The sequence below is a fragment of the Spinacia oleracea genome, chromosome 3 (genome assembly GCF_020520425.1).
Source record: "Spinacia oleracea cultivar Varoflay chromosome 3, BTI_SOV_V1, whole genome shotgun sequence".
Lineage (NCBI taxonomy): Eukaryota > Viridiplantae > Streptophyta > Magnoliopsida > Caryophyllales > Amaranthaceae > Spinacia > Spinacia oleracea.
The window spans coordinates 156783597-156796955 of NC_079489.1; the positions used below are offsets into that span (position 1 = coordinate 156783597).

The 13359-nt window shown below is 35.4% G+C and overlaps 1 long non-coding RNA gene across 1 annotated transcript; it reads right to left on the reverse strand.

The window, feature by feature from the left end:
* Positions 1-9507: 9507 nt before the first annotated feature.
* LOC130470202 (uncharacterized) lies at positions 9508-10584 on the reverse strand. The gene is made up of 2 exons (XR_008930135.1): positions 10352-10584; positions 9508-9658 (listed from the first exon to the last, which is right to left on the reverse strand). It is a non-coding gene; the product is annotated as an uncharacterized lncRNA (long non-coding RNA).
* Between the last annotated feature and the right edge of the window lie 2775 nt (positions 10585-13359).

A 13359-nucleotide genomic window follows, 5' to 3' on the forward strand; every position in this document is an offset into this window, starting at 1 on the left:
ATTGAGTGATATATTTTCCATTATATTAATATAGCAATTTGACTAAAATATTACCAATTTAGAATAATTATTATTACGCCGTATCTATTATTGCCATAATTTATAAACTAAATTTTGTTTCCATACATAAATATTTTATAAAAAATGTAGAAAATAAATATAAAATCAAACAGATATATTTTTTTGGGAAAGTATTTTTGGCGGGAAAAAATCGCACCAGGAATTGACACGTGTCATTCCTGCTGTCTCTTTTAGTATATAGTAATAGATAGATAGATAATAGATATAGTACGAAATACATGTCTCGAATATGAGCCAAAGGCAACACAGGTCCCTAGAATTGTAATCAATCCCATCTTCAATGGAATAAACATTATTGCAGTTTGAGTAATGCCAACTTTATATGTACACCCGTTTCATTAGGTATTTTTTTTTTTTGGAAATTATACTAAACCATTTCAAAATGATATTTATTATTTCCATTTTAGTTTATTTTATAATGTGTTTTTTTTACTGTCCTTTATACTATTTCTAGGAATGCATAATGTTACCCATTTTATCCCTCAATATTTACAACTTTTTATTCCCTTTGTATTTTATTAAGAGTCACATGTTGACCGACACACTCTAAGAGAGTCAGAGATTTAGTGGGCTGGCAATCAAAAACTAGTTAGGCTATTAAGGAAGGAGAGTTGAATCTAATAAAAATAATAAAGCAAGTGGGGAAAATAACAAACAAATAGGAAAAAAATGATGCTAAAAAAACTCAGTTTCGATTTGGATTGGACTGTACGACTTCAGGTTCAACAAAACCTTTTTTTTATAACTATGTTCAGGTTTGATCCAAATAAAATCCCCTAGTCAGACCAAAAAGCCCATTTAAAGTCTTCATTTATATATTTTAGGGGTGTCAACTCCGGTCATTGGTCGGTTACGGGTCCGGTATAATTGATTTTGGGTAAAATTGGATAATGTAGTTGTATAGGGTCATTATGCTTATGCGGATTGCATGTGAGATAACTTTTTTTCGGGTCACTTCGATTTTTGTCAGAAATCGGTTAGTTCAACTTTTGACAGCCCTACATATGTACTTATTTTAAATTTTAGAACATAGTTTGGAATTTGAGTGAATCCTACGGAGTACTTTTTTTGGGCCATAATCCGACCGAAAACTGAACTTTCACCTCTAGTTTTTCTAGGCAACACTTAATAACATGAAAATTTGTAAGAAAACTAGAGTATCGCTTGTCCCTCCTTGAAAACATTTTCCTATCTTATTTTATTTAAATATCATGCTCATTTCTTCTCCAAATTCATGTTTCTTCACCACCAAACATAAAATCATGGCCTACCTTCTCTAATTTCATGTCACTTCAGCACCAAAAAAAAATTCATGCCTTTTCATCGCCAAAAGAATCATTGTCCTTCACCTCTATTATTTTGAATCTTAATATCTCAAATCGTGTGCAAGTAAAAATTATAAAAAATTAATATTTAGAAAATATATATCAATACGAATCTAACATGATCCGACATGACTAAAATTTTCTTACGTACGAATCACAAAAAAGACCAAAATCGTAATGTAAAAATTGTTAGCTAAATAAGTAATTGGAACGACTTAACTGGATATTGCGTAATACGAACTGAACCGATTGTCGTGCCGTGGCCGGACCACTGCTCTAAAAGACAATTCCGCGCTACCTCCGATGCAGTAGAACACTTGCGGTTGCCCTCCAGGGTTTACACGACACCGAGAATTATGTGCACTCACAATCCCCGATTGGAGACCAAAATATTTGCCCAGAAAGAGAGGAATTTGAGAGAGAGATGTGATTGTAAGTTTTTCGTATATTTTGTGGAAATAAACGATGAATTTATAGTGAGGCTTTTGGGAAACTGTAACAGCAAAAAACGGCTAGTGGAGAAGTTACGGGAGTCATGGGGCACGCCCGCGAACCGCATTCGCCAAGTACCAAGTACCAAGTACCAAGGCCCATGGCCCATGGCCCATGGCCCACGGCCCTCGCCCCAGCAAAATTCTTTTTGTTTCATTCACTCGATCCAAATCAGTACCAAAAATTAGCATGTCATCCACATAAAGACAAATAATCACACAACCATAAGAATCATGTTTATAATAAACGCAAGAATCACCTTCATTTACATGATAGCCATTACTAGTCATTGTCTTGTCAAACTTGTCATGCCATTGCTTAGGCGCTTGTTTAAGCCCATACAATGACTTGACCAGTTTACAAACTTTGTTTTCTTGACCTGGAACAACAAAACCTTCAGGTTGAACCATATAAATCTCTTCATCTAAATCACCATTCAAAAATGCAGTTTTCTCATCCATTTGATGCACAACAAGATCATGAATGCATGCAAGAGAAATTAAGGTTCTAATGGTTGCAATCTTAGTTACAGGAGAGTATGTATCAAAATAATCAATGCCATGTTTTTGAGTAAAACCCCTTACCACAATCCTGGCCTTATATTTATCAATGGACCCACATGATTTCAACTTTTTCCTAAAAATCCACTTACAGGTGATGGGTTTACAACCTCTAGGCAGATCAACCAATTCCCAAGTATTATTACTTAGGATTTACTGAAGCTCGCTATCAATGGCCTCTTTCCAGAAAACTGCATCAACCGACCTCATTGCCTCTTCATAGGTTCTAGGGTCGTCTTCTAGGATAAATACATACACAAAATCATCAGTAATCAAGAAAGGTTCAGTTAGGAAAGCAGTAACAAAATCATCACCATAACTTGTTTCCTTTCTTGCCCTTTTGCTTCTCCTTGGTTCTAAATCAGACTCATTATCAGTAGTGGAACAAGGAGCAATGGGTAAAACATTAGAGGTGCTAGAGGATGGTACATCATTACTAATGCAAGAGATCTTTAAAGGAAAAGTGTTTTCAAAAAACTCAGCATCTCTTGCTTCAATAATGTTACCACTTGCATAAGAGTTGTTAGCACCCTTAACTTAAAAACGATAAGAAGAACTTTGATAAGCATAACCAATAAAGATAGAATCAACCGTTTTTGGACCAATCTTGTCCCTTTTGAAACTAGGTAAGGCAACCTTTGCTAAGCACCCCCACACTTTCAAGTATTTCAGGCTTGGTGCTCGACCTTTCCATAGCTCATATGGGGTCTTGTCCAGCTTCTTGTGAGGCACCCTGTTCAAAACATGACAAGCAGAAAGAATAGCTTCCCCCCCCCCCCACATATTATCAGGAAGCTCAGAACTAATAAGCATTGAATTCATCATATTTTTTAAAGTTCTATTTTTCCTTTCAGCAATCCCGTTTTGTTCGGGTGTGTAAGGAGCTGTTGTTTCGTGAACTATACCATTCTGTTCACAAAACGCCTTAAGAGTGTTAGGGTCATACTCACCCCCCCTATCACTCCTAAGTCTCTTGATTTTCCTGTCTAGCTGGTTTTCAACTTCAGCCTTGTACTTGAGGAACATCTCCTCAGCCTCATCCTTAGACCTGAGAAGATAAACCATGGTGAATCTAGAGCAGTCATCAACAAAATTAATGTAATATCTTTTACCGCCCCTGCTTTCATAGTTTTTAAAATCCCCCAAGTCACTATGAACAAGTTCTAGTACTTCTGTCTGTCTGTCTATTGATTTAAAGGGTTTCTTTGCAAATTTTGCTTCAACACATACTTCACATTTTGCAAAATCAGTTTTAGAAAAGCTTGGAATCATGTTCATTTGTTTGAGTCTTTTAATTGAAGCAATATTAACATGACCCAATCTAGCATGCCATAAATCAATAGACTCAGCAATATAAGCAGAAGAAGTACTAGCTTTCTTATTCATAATTTCAATGGAAACATCAAGAGTAAACAACCCCCATTACAAAAACCCTTTCCCACAAATTCCCCATTGTGAGTAATAACTAGCCTATCAGAATCAAAGGACAACTTCAAACCAGCTTTCATAAGTAAACTACCGGAAATTAAATTCCTACGCATTTCTGGAACATGCAAAACATTAGTTAAAGTGAGTGTTTTTCCAGAAGTGAGAGTGAGAACGATCTTCCCTTTGCCTTGAACAGTTGCAGAAGCAGAGTTACCCATGAATACATTTTCACCATCAGTCTTCTCGTAGGAAGTGAACATTTCTTTGTTGGTGCAAATGTGCCTGGTTGCTCCTGTATCAACTATCCACTCAGCAACATCACCTGCCAGATTAGCTTCTGAAACAACAGCAATAAAATTGTTAGGATCAGCAACTGCTTCAACAAGGTGAGCTTGATTCTGATCTGGCTTCTTCTTGACCCTGCATCCCTGGACTTGTGACCAGCCTTCCCACATTCAAAACAGTTACCCTTAAACTTATACTTCTGAATTTTCCCTTGAGGCTTGAACTGACTGCCCTTCCCCTTAAACTTATCAGAATAGAAATTGCCCTTAGGTTCAACCAGATTAGCTTTAGCAGACCCAGAAAATACAGATTGACTATTATCCTTAATACGGTTCTCCTCCTCAATTTTTAGGTGGCCTACGAGTTCCTCTAGGGTAAGGTCTTTCTTCTTATGCATTAACTGGTTTCTAAAGTCTTTCCATGAGGGTGGCAGTTTCTCAATTAAAACAATAGCAAGAGTTATATCACATATACTCAAACCCTCGGCAGCCATAGCAATACAGATATTCTCATATGCATGAATCTGATCAATAATAGGTTTATCATCTTCAACTTGAAAACCTAACCATTTACTAACACAATAACGTTTCGTACCGGCATCATCAGTTCCATACTTTTTCTCTAAACCATCCCAAATATCCCTAGCATGATTATAGCCCATGTAAATGTCAAGCAAAACATTCGACATATGATGCAACAACATTCCCTTACAGGTTCTATCATTCTTAGCAAACTTAACCTCAAAATCATGCAATTCATCATCATTCACAGGTTTCACAACATCAGAAATAACGTACGCAATATCAATTTGCTCCAAATAAAATCTCATCCTAACAGCCCAACGTTTATAATTTTTCCCATCAAGAGGTTCCAATTTCGACATATCAGGAATAAGAAATTTTGACATATTCATAGCCATAACAGAATAATTGTCTTTTAGATTGTTAGCTAAATAAGTAATTGGAGCGACTTAACTGGATATTGCGTAATACGAACTGAACCGATTGTCGTGCCGTGGCCGGACCACTGCTCTAAAAGACAATTCCGCGCTACCTCCGATGCAGTAGAACACTTGCAGTTGCCCTCCAGGGTTTACACGACACCGAGAATTATGTGCACTCACAATCCCCGATTGGAGACCAGAATATTTGCCCAGAAAGAGAGGAATTTGAGAGAGAGATGTGATTGTAAGTTTTTCGTATATTTTGTGGAAATAAACGATGAATTTATAGTGAGGCTTTTGGGAAACTATAACAGCAAAAAAAGGCTAGTGGAGAAGTTACGGGAGTCATGGGGAACTGCAACAGTCATAAAACGGCTAGTGGGGAGTAATGACGTGATTAATGGAGCAGTTTCCAAAGTTAGTGGGTTGATTAAGTTTTCTGACTTAATCAAACCGCCCTTGACCAAAAAGAATAACCCGGCCCACAAAACCCACCCCACGCCCGCGAACCGCAAATACCAAGGCCCATGGCCCATGGCCCACGGCCCTCGCCCGAGCCCGGCGCGCGCGCGTGTGTGTGTTGTGACCACCCATGCCACTCACATGCTTTCTTAAACTAATATTTCCCTCAAATCCCCAAATATAAACATTGAATATGGTTTGTGTTTTTCCCATGTGGGACTTTTCATATTCCCACATTTTCCCACTCATTTTCTTTTGTATTCTCACTAGGATTTCCAACAAAAATTGTAAAAATAAATGGTGTGTTATCTTCTGAACGGAGAAAGTATTAAAATAATAATTGAACCGTAGAGATAGATATGACTTTTAGCAAGTGTCGACAATTGTTGTAATAATTGATTTAAGGAAAGCCACTAGTTATTTTGGCATGTTAGTCAGACAGAAATTCTCAAGCACTCCTTTTTCGACTTGACACATATGCACATTATTGCATTCATCATGAATGACGTATAACCAGCATTCATCATGGATGACGTATAACCAACACAAGGGAAGCCAATCGCGCTGCAGATTATGTTGCCGCATTAGGTTATCACATATAAACGCATCAAGAAGTTGACCCATACATAGATAGTAAATTTTCTTATTTTTTAACTTTAGATAAGTTAGGATACATTCTTAAGAGAAGACTATTCTAACTTTTATTGTATCTTTCTGTTTAAAAAAAAAAACACAAGTTCGTTGAGAACTCATTTGTGACTTGGAGGTAATAAGACCTTAGTTATCAAACACCTTGGTTTGGTGTTTAGGAGGGAGAAGTGAATAAAAAATAATAAAAGAGGTAGAGAGATGAGTGAAAAAGTTAGAGAGATAATGAAACCAAAAAAAAGTTGGTGTTCATGAACACCAAATGGAAAACTAAAGTCTTGCTTGGAGATATTGACATGTGTCCTACGGGGACCAAAATCATTGGTTATCTATTTAAAAAAAATTGCAATGTGATTTATGACATAGATTTGTTGTGTTAAAAATACATACCTATTGCAAATTTACAATGTCCATAAAATAAAAATATTACAACTCAAAAACAAAAATATATTATAAATGTCTTTATTTTTTTTTGCTCTACAAATAGACACTAATATTGATCCATTTTAGATCACAAAAAAATCTTTATTTTCTTCTCTCTTGTTTAATTTTTTTGTTGTTAACAAAAACTTAAACAATGGCTAACAACTCATTTTTTGTTGTTTAATAAATATGCACTCTAGTACTCTACTATGATCCAACACAATATGAGGAACAACAAATAGAACCTTCAACTAGTACAAGGCTAAGGCAAAATAGGACGAACACCGATGAACCTTTTGAATATTCCTCAAACCGCGCATTGCAAGTTTATCAACATATATGGCCAATAGAGCTCGAGTGTGTGATCATGAAGTACACAAATCTCTTAAGGAAGACCTTATTGAAAATGTATGGCAAAAATGTAGACAAACTAGTGATTCATTAGTTATATGTTAGTAGTATGCAATACCACTTATTTAAGGGTTGTAATGATCGAGTTTTTAGGTAACAAGTTAAATTTATTATTAATATAAATTATATACCTTAACAAGTGAAGTTTTACTTAGTTTAATTTTTAAGTATTTTTAATTAAATATTTATTAGCTGATTATAAAATTTAATTAATAAACAATTAATATGTCATTAATTAACAACGATTAATTATGCCACTAATAATTTGATTATATATATACTTATCCATAACAATATCATGAGATATAAATGTAGGTGAGGTAGGAGAGATATGAATTTTTATGGGTGATGTAGGAGAGATATGAATTTTTGGTGTTTGATAAATGTTGTTAAATGTTGTTGGTGTTGAGTTTGGTGTTGGGGAGAGAGAAATGAAAAAATATTATATTTTATTAGGTTGAAGACCAAAACCAAGGTGTTTGATAACTATGCTCTTAAGATCGAATGTTATCGGGTGCAAAATATGGAATATTTGACTACTTGAGTGATTTTAATGTAGATTTGCTAAGCTATTTGAGATAGGTGTTGATTCAGTAAAGTCCTTTCAAATTATGGAAAAGAAAAAAAATCATCGATGACGTCTAACCCGATAAAACCGTCCAGTTTCTATCTTTTATGTTTGTCAATACATATTTTATGCTCCGTAATATTTTTATCGCAATATGGCCCTGTTATGTTCACCTTATTTCCACTAATTTCAGGAAAAATACGTTCAGATAAGTTCAGATAAATTCAGATAAGATAAGTTCAAGAAAAATAAGGGTTGACCAAGTACAACTTATAACTAAAATAAAGGAAATTTTGTGAAACACTACCTTAATATTTGGACGTTTTGTGAATTACTACCTTATAAAAACTTTTTTATATTTTCCTACCTTATAAGTTTGATATGTTTTAGTAACACTACCTTGTAACAGAAAACGTTAAATCTCTCCGTTTGTGGGCCCAACTCAACGATTTTATTCCATTTCTCTTTCCTCCTTCTCAATCTCTGTTTTCTACTTATCTTTCTCAATCTTTGTCCTCTAATTTCTCAATCTCTTTTCTCTTTCTCATCCGAATTCAATTCTCCTTCTTTCTTCTTCTTCTTCTTCTTCTTTCCTCATTCCCCATTGTTTTTCTGTATCTTCTTCATAGTTGTATGGATTCTGTCCGAATTTTAGTCGCGACATTATTAATTAATTCTTATTACACTATCAATACAAGTATTACTACCGGATGGAGCATTCTGTGCCAACATTGTTATATTATATGTCAAGATTGACTTGATTTGCATGTCTGAGATCCAACTTTGCTGTAATAAGCATGATTCCAGCCTTTTAGTATGACCCATGTTGGGTTTGCATTACTTAAGGTTAGTTGCATTAATTCAATTTAAAAAATGTTGTCAAAATTTGAGTCAGAACCTTTTCCTCAAGACAAATCTGGTCTCTACTCTGTTCTGGCTCTTTCTTCGCTTCCTTTTAGTACCAAAATACAGTACTTCGTATTATTTTTGATGAATTTTGTCTATCTACTTTTGAATCATTACTTAAAATTGTAATACTAGCATAATTGAAGTCAATTACAGTACAAGATTTAGTTTCATGAAAGAAGGTTTTTCATGTCTTGTTGTAGGAGATTGGGGGAATGCCATTTCTCTGTTCATTTTAGTATAATATAAATTGAAACAAGAGCAAATGCTGCCTCATATATAATTCGCATGTAATTAGCCATAACAAATTCGACTAATGTAAGTTTCTTAGAACATGGCTGCAGAAGAGATGCACCCAGTATACAGCAGGTTAAAAGCTAGAACAATTGTTTGTCAAGGAATTGTTTCTGCTGGTGATGTTCAAACCCGGCAAAGAACTCCTCCATTTCCTGGTTGTGTTTTCTTATAATTGTCCTGCAAAATATACGTATGCTAGTCCTTTGCTGAAAACTGAAAAGTAGTAACTGACTTTTCTCTTTCGATCAGTACGTACAACACTTGCATCATATATCTCAGATTCATAATTTCATATCATACAACTATATTACCCTGCATTATACTGTCTATTTCAGCAGAGGCCACTGAAAAGAACAAGAAAAAAAAAGAATTGAATTCAGATGAGAAAGAGAACAAAGATTGAGAAATTAGAGAACAAAGATTAAGAAAGATAAGTAGAGAACAGAGATTGAAAAAGAGGAAAGAAAAATGAAATAAAGTCGTTGAGGTGGGCCCCACAAACGGAGAGATTTAACGTTTTCTGTTACAAGGTAGTTGTAACACCCCGACCTCTAATTACATTATTAAAGCATAAGTAGCAGCGGAATTAACCTAATTGGTCGGGGCATTACCTGCCGTAACTCCCTCTTGGGAATTACAAGGCAACCTTCAATCATAAGATATTAAATCCCAAAAAAATCAATATAATAATCTTTTATATTACCAAAATAAAGGTACATAAATTACTAAAAGTCTGTAATTAAACTATTAAAACTTAAGGCATAAACTAGGTGGGAATTATTAAAGTGAAATCCTCGCCACTACTCGTTCCCATCGATCCCAGCGGTACCTAAAACAGAAAACAAAATAAAGGTGAGCCGAAGACTCAGTAACGAACTATTCTAGCAACGTAAATTCATTTCAATTCGTTTTATTTAATAACACAGGGAGAATAGAATAATGTAAAACATTTTATAAAGTCCTTTATTTAATTCATTTTCAACTTTAGGGTGCACATGCTAGTCGTGGCAAGTATGACATGGTGGAACGTCTTCCACGATGGACCGCTGTCCATAAACATGGGGCCTTGGCCCGAAAACATGAGAGCCTTGGCTCAATGGGCGAATGCCCCATGGGTACATGCATGACCGAGAATCGTAACCTGTGAACATATACTGCCAAACGGACTAGGAATTTTCACTTTCATTTATCATGTTTCGTTTAATTTTACATTTTAGCCTTTTACTTCAGTTGAAGTAACATATTTCCTTTGGATCATAAGATCAAACATCCTTTCTTTCCTGGTTTCTTATAAAGAACATTTTATAAGAAATTCAATCAATCATCATAGCATTTTATAATCAATCATAAAATAAGGAATAATTCCATCAAATCATATTATAATAAATTATTCAATAAAATCATATTTCATTTCCCGCAATTCATAAAACATGTCAAAACATTCATTTAATAAATCAATCATACGTTGTAATTTCATAATCACATTTATAAGGGAATTGCGGGTACTAGCAATAGCCGTTACCTCACTTCCGCGATTTGCTAAGGGTTTTCGTTGGTTCGTTCGTCCTGAGCTCCGAGTCCAATTTCTTTCAAAATAATAAATCATTGAATTAGTACTAGATCGATAATTAATTTAAAATCAATATTTTATAAAATTATAAATTTTATAAGTAGCGAATTTATAAATAACGAATTTTAATATAATTTCGAAATTTGATGAAAATATTATTAATCTAATTTTCAATCAAAATATATATATATATATATATATATATATATATATATATATATATATATATATATATATATATATATATATATATATATTTTATAAATTGTTTGTCATGAATATTATTTAAATTCCATTTTTGTTAAATAAAACTAGTAATTTCCTTTATTAAAATTGATAATTAAACCTGAAAAATAATAAATAATTTTATTAGTAAATATTTATATCATAGAAATAAATTAAAACATGAAACTAATAAATTAGGAAAATCTGAAATCATGAGTTGGTTTCTTACCCAAGGCCCAAATTAATTTGGCCCAATTGATTTTGTGGGTTTGAGGGAGGATAAGAGTCAGGTTTCACAAAGAAACTGATTCCCCTTTTTTTTGAATAGCGCACGAACAGGGCAAGGGGAGGGGATGAAACAGGGGAGGCGGAGCAAGGAGGGCACGAGGAGGAAGGAGGAAAGGGGGCGGCTGGGCGACGCGGTCTGACGCGACGGTGATGGTGGGCGGTGGTTCGCGGCGGAGCAGTTAAGGGGATGGGGGTGGTGATTTGCGAAACAGGGGAGGGGGAAGGGAGCGAACGGGGAGGAGGAGAAAGAGGAGGGAGGTGGCTGGGTGGCTCGGTGGTTTGGCGCGGTTGCTAGTGGTTATCGGAGGGATAAGGTGGTGATGGTGGTGCGGTGGTTGCGTGGGGCGAAAGAGGAGGAAGAAGAAGGAGGCAGGGGACGCGAGAGCAGGGGAGAGAAGGGGAGGGAGTTGTGGTGGTGGCGTGGTGGTGTTCGGTGGTTCTGGGTGCTCGGGAGATGCTGGGTGGTGGAGTGGTGGTGAGGATGGTGGTGCGCGGTGGCTGCCGGAGGTGGTGGTGGTGGTTGGTCCGAATCAGGGAACAAAAGAGGAGAGAAAAAAAATTGAAATTGAATTTGGTTTTTGAGATTGAAACTGAAATTGTGTTTTGTTTTTGTTATTGAAATTTCACTTTAAATTTCTGAATTTGTAAGTAGGTATACTTGGGGTCCAAGGATTGAATTTGGACTGAATTTTGAGGGAAGGAAGGAAGTATTGACTTCCTGGTTTGAGCGTGGGGAGCAAGAAAATAAAGCTGACATTTTCATTTTTTTTTTTTTTTTTTTTTTTTTTTTTTTTTTTTTTTTTTAATAGTAAATTCACAATATTTGGCAAAAATCCAGAATTTGTAATAAAATGTTTAATTAAAATAATTCCTTAAAAATAAATAAATTATCGTTAACGAAATTAAATAATTTCGGTTTATAAATTTATCGTTTAAAATAATTCGTAAAAATGATTAAAATAACGAAATTCGATTATTCGTAATTTAATTAAAACGAAATTAAGTTAATAAATATTTTCAATTTTAATAAATCGAATTTAAAATTTCGGGGTATTACATTCTTACCCCCTTAGAAAAAGTTTCGTCCTCGAAACTGGAGCTCAGTCGAACTAGCCATTCATACTTAATCGTTCTATTTGCTATACAAACATGGCGGAATAACATTATAACATAATCATTCAAATAATATATTAACATGCATACATCTTATCGTTTCTAAACGAATAACTGGGGATATTTCGCTCTCATTTGCGCTTCGACTTCCCATGTGGCTTCAGATGTCAAGTGATTGGCCCACAAGACTTTAACCATTGGAATTACTTTGCTTCTAAGTCGTTTCTCTCTTCGTTCTAGAATTTCAATTGGCTTCTCCTCGTAAGTTAAATCGTTTCGCAATAGCAAGGGTTCGTGCGTAATCACATGGCTAGGATCAGGAACATATTTTCTTAACATCGACACGTGGAATACATTATGCACCTTTTCCAAGTCGGTTGGTAAAGCTAGTCGATATGCTACTGCACCTACTCTTTCTAGTATCTCATATGGCCCGATGTATCTTGGGCTCAACTTTCCCGTCTGACCAAATCTCATTATTCCTTTTGTTGGCGAAATTTTCAAGAACACGTGATCTCCGACCTCAAACTCTAGTGGTCTTCTTCGTTGGTCTGCATAACTCTTTTGCCTACTTTGCGCTGCCATCATTCTTGATTGGATTAAACGAATCTTGTCAGTAGTTTCTTGAATCAATTCTGGTCCTATAACACGCGCCTCATCGATATCACTCCAACATAATGGTGTTCGACATTTCCTTCCATAAAGTGCTTCATAAGGTGCCATACCAATGGTGGCCTGATAACTGTTGTTGTACGAAAATTCAACCATAGGTAAAAACTTCTCCCAGGTTCCTTGAAAATTCAAAATACATGCTCTCAACATATCCTCGACAATTTGATTGGTGCGTTCTGTTTGTCCATCAGTCGTTGGGTGAAATGCGGTACTGAAGTTAAGTTTCGTCCCAAGGGCTTTCTGCAATTCTTTCCAGTAGGTTGATTGATACCTCGTGTCACGATCAGAAACAATCGAACTAGGCACTCCATGCAATCGCACAATAGTGTTCACATATAGCTCGGCCAGTTGATCTAAACTCGAATTACTCTTCATTGCTAAGAAATGTGCTGACTTCGTTAATCGATCAACAATAACCCAAATAGCATTCATTCCCTTGGTTGATCTTGGTAAACCTATGATAAAATCCATTGAAACTGAATCCCATTTCCATTCTGGCACATCCAGAGGTTGCAACAAACCTGCTGGTCTTTGATGCTCGATCTTGATTCTCTGACACGTCAAACATTTAGCCACATATTCTGCCACTTCTTGCTTCATGTTGCTCCACCAATACACTTGCCTTAAATCCTTATACATCTTATTTCCTCCAGGGTGAATCG